General features: G+C 39.6%; 1 long non-coding RNA gene across 1 annotated transcript; it reads right to left on the bottom strand.

The window, feature by feature from the left end:
* Nucleotides 1-2793: 2793 nt before the first annotated feature.
* Nucleotides 2794-4305, bottom strand: LOC118371876 (uncharacterized). The gene is made up of 3 exons (XR_004823100.2): nucleotides 4191-4305; nucleotides 3786-4062; nucleotides 2794-3692 (listed from the first exon to the last, which is right to left on the bottom strand). It is a non-coding gene; the product is annotated as an uncharacterized LOC118371876 (long non-coding RNA).
* Between the last annotated feature and the right edge of the window lie 1181 nt (nucleotides 4306-5486).

Here is a 5486-nt window from a genome sequence, read left to right as displayed (position 1 = left end):
CAATTGCTGACATGTAATCCTAGTAAGAATGCCCTGTCGTAGGTCATTGAGGATCACCACTTTATTTTAAGAATGTGAAATGTCAGAATAATAGTAGAGAGAATGATGTATTTAAGCTTTTATTTCTTTCATCACATTCCCAGTGGGTCAAAAGTTTACATACACTCAATTAGTATTTGGTAGCATTGCCTTTAAACTTGTTTAACTTGGATCAAACGTTTCGGGTTGCCGTCCATTAGCTTCCCACAATATTTTGACCCTTTCCTCCTGACAGAGCTGGTGTAACTGAGTCAGGTGTGTAGGCCTCCTTGCTCGCACACGTTTGCACAGTTCTGCCACAAATCATCTACAGGATTGAGGTCAGGTCTTGTGATGGCCACTCAAACACCTTGACTTTGTTGTCCTTAAAACTTCTTAGGGACTTGGTTCCTGTGGCGGGATCATATCAGCGGAAATTTTAGAGCGCCACCTATAGTTTTTGATAAAACTCAAACTTTCATTAAAACACACATGCAAGGTACTGAATTAAAGCTACACTCGCTGTGAATCTAGCCACCAAGTCAGATTTGTAAAATGCTTTTCGGCGAAAGCATGAGAAGCTATTATCTGATAGCATCCACCCCCCAAAATACTGGAACGTCACCTAAAACAACAGATTTTGCGGTAGCCGGCGCTACCCAAAACGCAGAAATAAAATATAAAACATACATTACCTTTGACGAGCTTCTTTCTTGGCACTCCTATATATCCCATAAACATCACAATTGGGTCTTTTTCCCGATTAAATCCGTCATTGTATAGCCAAAATGTCGTTTTCCTTAGACCGGTCTGATCCAGGAATATTCCATTTTACAAGACGCAACGTCACTTTTTAAAATGACAAAAGTTGCCTATAAACTTTTACAAATCACTTCAAACTACTTTTCTAAACCAACTTTAGGTATTAATAAACGTTAATAATCTATCAAATTGATCACGGGGCGATCTGTATTCGATAGCAGCAAGTCTTGAAATCATCGTCCATTGTTTACAATTTCACAACATCCTGTGGCGAGACTAAAACAGGAAGGGCCAAAACGTCATCCAACCAAGGATTAAGTAGACTGGAAATGCCAGTACTGGCGACATCGTGTGAAAGCTGTAGGCATTTACAGGGCATCCTCATTTATTTTCGGTCGCCTTAGACAATACATTGACTGGCGGATTAATATATTTTTTGTGTTTTTGGTGAACAGTTTTGAGGGATTTTTACTCCTAAACACGTTATGTTATAGCCACAGACACGATTTAACCAGTTTTAGAGACTTCAGAGTGTTTTCTATACACACATACTTATCATTTGCATATACTATATTCCTGGCATGAGTAGCAGGACTTTGAAATGTTGCACGATTTTTAACAAAAAGCTGCGAAAATTCGCATGATCCCTAACAGGTTTAAGCCATTTTGTCACAACTTTGGAAGTATGCTTGGGTCATTGCCCATATGTAAGACCCATTTGCAACCAAGCTTTAACTTCCTGACTGATGTCTTGAGATGTTGCTTCAATATATCCACATGATTTTCCTACCCCATTATGACATCTATTTTGTGAAGCGCACCAGTCCCTCCGGCAGCCAAGCACCCCCACAACATGTTTCTGCTACCCCTCGTGCTTCACGGGTTGGGATGGTGTTCTTTGGTTTGCAAGCCTCCCCCTGTAACGGCCGTTGGTGGAAGAAGGTGAGGACCAAGGTGCAGCGTGGCAAGTGTTCATCATTTTAATGGTAAAACTGAACACTATCAAACAAGAAACAAAAGAACAACCGAAACAGCTCCGTCAGGTGCAAAACACACTAAACAGAAAATAACTACCCACAATGGTGGGAACAGGCTACTGGTTCTCAATCAGAGACAACGATAGACAGCTGCCTCTGATTGGGAACCATACCAGAAATACAAAAACATAGAACAAAAACATAGAATGCCCTGACCAAACTAAAATAGAGACATAAAAAAGGGACTAAGGTCAGGATGTGACAGCCCCTTTTTCCTCCAAACATAACAACGGTCATTATGGCCAAACAGTTCTATTTATGTTTCATCAGACCAGAGGACATTTCTCCAAAAAGTACCATCTTTGTCCCCATGTGCAGTCGCAAACCGTAGTCTGGCTTTTTTATGGCGGTTTTGGAGCAGTGGCTTCTTCCTTGCTGATCTTCACAAGGTCCTTTGCTGTTGTTCTGGGATTGATTTGCACTTTTCACACCAAAGTACGTTCATCTCTAGGAGACAGGTCACGTCTCCTCCCTGAGCGGTATGATGGCTGCGTGGTCCCATGGTGTTTATACTTGCGTACTATCGTTTGTAAAGATGAACGTGGTACTTTCAGGCATTTGAAAATTGTTCCCAAGGATGAACCAGGCTTGTGGAGGTCTTCAAAAAAAAATCTGAGGTCTTGGCCGATTTCTTTTCATTTTCCCATGATGTCAAGCAAAGATGTAAACTTTTGACACACTGGAATTGTGATACAGTGAATTATAAGTAAAATAATCTGTCTGTAAAAAATTGTTGGAAAAATGACTTGTGTCATGGACAAAGTAGATGTCCTAACTGACTTGCCAAAACTATAGTTTGTTAACGAGAAACTTGTGGAGTGGTTGATAAACGAGTTTTAATGACTCCAACCTCAGTGTTTGTAAACATCCGACTTCAACTTCAATAAATCAAGGCCTCAGACAGTTTTGATCATTTAATTAATGATACTCATTGGTTCTTGAACAATATCAAAAATAATGATTTGTTTACCTCGAATCAATCATGTGATTATCCCGGTGATTATCCCGGTGATTATCCCGGTGATTATCCCGGCACTAATGGCCTAGTTACCATTTTTTAATATCATTTTGGCACAAATTTCAGAACCTTGTGGTCATTTCTCAAAACTCAAGAAACAAAACTCATAACGGTCATCACTTGTAACATAGGCTGTTCCAATGTTAAAAACATTGCATTGTGCATTCATATCTTTGAAGAAACCTTGCACTTGCAGAATCATTGGTTCAAATAACTCATTAATCATGAAATACCATAGGAACATTCATTTAGATCCCCCACACACCAGATACCGATAGTTTCACTGTGTAGTTGTTTGTTCAATCATTAAATATTGTAGTTCAAAATCTGTGATACATGTTTCATTATGGTACTAAACATAAATACATCACTGTAAAATGACTAGTAAAGGGAATACTACAGACACAGTGGAATCATTGAACAAAATAAAATCACAACATAGGTTTCTTTGAATCATAGCAAAAAATTATTAGCTACAAAAAAGAAAAAAACTGCATGTTCATCACTTGGCTTGCTGTAAAAAACAAAGGATTGATTACTGTACTTCTATATTTCAATCAACCTTGTCTTGTGGATTTGGCCACAGGTTCTCATCCACATCACAATGGAGGTTTTCATTAGCCAAACATCTTGGGAAGAATCTTTGGGCGATTCCAGGCCTGACACTGGTCTGCCGTGATGTCATTGTATGCGTCATCCATGGCCTGGAGAAGGGTGGCTTGTTCGCGAGGGCGCCTATCATATACCTTCCACCAATTAAATTCCGACCTCTCCTCCTTGTCTCGGCCAGGTTGAAGCCTGCCATCCAAAAATTGGAATTTGTGATGGTTTTCGTCAGTATCCAGCTCCATCACCCTCTAAAAATACATTTTGGAAAGAGAATGACTGATTACAATGATGTAGAATTATGGGGGAATTTTTCACAACAGGCATCTTGAAACTGAACATACCTGAACATACTCAGTCCTCAGTTGCTTCACTCGGTCTGCATTTCTTTCAAAAGGCACACGGTATAGCTGTTTTAGAGACACCTGGTGCCTTTTCAGCATGCCTGCAATAGTCGGCAAACTTATGGTTTCCACATTGTTGAACATGTCGTCATTGTCCAGGATGTGCTGTCGAATTTCTGTAACATCATTTCTGGCCTGAACCAAATTGACCACAGCCCGCTCTTGTTGGTCAGTCAGAATTTTGCCTCCGCCTCCTCTATGTGGCCTAGTCTCAATTCTGCAAGGAAAATGACAGTAACAGCAAATTTAGTCACATCACCTACTCTGTGGTACACATTGGCATGCAGGATACAGTCATTTGTTAATTGAGAGTAGCCTAATGTTTAGTGCATGCTGAAGACTTACCGGTTCTCATTGCAGAAAGTTCTGATGATTGAGGACACGGTTGATCATCTGAGGTTTGGTTGAATCATTGTAGCTGCCTCAGTCATTCTCCTGCCATGATTTACAGCTATTGCTGGATAACGCTCATTTCACTATATACTCATACCACAATGTGAAATCAATCATCAGTAACGAGCTGGCAGTATTGGAAAAGCAATGACAAGGACCTGAATACATACACTCACCGGCCACTTTATTAGGTACACCTGCATGTTAAGGAAAATAGCCTGCTCCTTCAAACAGAAAATCATGTGGCTGCCTGCAACTCAGTATATAGAGTAAAGAGCTTTAGTTGTTGTTCGACCTAACATTAGAACGGGCAAGATGCGTAATCTAAGCAACTTTGACCGTGGTATGATTGTTGATGACACACATGGTGGTTCCAGCATCTCAGAAACAGCTGCCCTCCTGGAATTTTTACACACTACAGTCTCCAGAGTTTACAGAAAATGGTGCGATAAACAAAACACATTCAGTGAGCGGCATTTCTGTGGGCAAAAACACCTTGTTAATGAGAGAGGTCAGAGGAGAATGTCCAGATTCATTCAAGCTAACAGAAAGGCCACAAATGCTCAAATAACAGCCATTTAAAACAGAGGTGTGCAGAAGGGCATCTGTTAACGTGCAACATCATTAATAATTCAGGCTGTTGTGGAGGCAAAAGGGGGTCCTACCCAGTACTAGATAGTTGTACCTAATAAAGATGCCGGTGAGTGTACAGTAATGTCAAATCTGAAAACATGGTTTGGAAAAGTGGTACATGGGACCATAGAAACAGTGTCTGATATAAAGAATGATGAAATATTACATCCATAGATAATGTAGTCCAATTGGTTCATGTTCCACGGTAACTGGCGTCAATGGATCTCGTTATCCTGAAACTTTCATGATCTAAACATAGAGTATTGTTTGTCAGTTTCCATAAAACTCTGCATTAAGAGTAATGCAACAGTTACTTCTCATTTTGAGCAGTTGTATCAATTGATAGTTAGATCATTGTAATCATTGTAATGAAATGGATAGACAGTCATCTCTTTGAAATGGTAATACTTTGAAGTTAAGTAATTTTGAACAGGTGATTTTAGTTCAATTAACAAATTATCTTAGCTTCGTGTGCATTGTATCCAAGAAATTGGAAAAAGTGTTACGAGTTTTGAAAAAATGTGCATTTTGATCATCGGTTGTGAGTTTTGTGTCTAGAGTTTTGAAAAATGACATCAAGGATCTGAAATTAGTACCAAAATGATAGTAAAAAGC

The sequence above is a fragment of the Oncorhynchus keta genome, chromosome 29 (assembly GCF_023373465.1).
Source record: "Oncorhynchus keta strain PuntledgeMale-10-30-2019 chromosome 29, Oket_V2, whole genome shotgun sequence".
NCBI lineage: Eukaryota > Metazoa > Chordata > Actinopteri > Salmoniformes > Salmonidae > Oncorhynchus > Oncorhynchus keta.
This window is presented reverse-complemented; position numbering and strand designations above follow the sequence as displayed.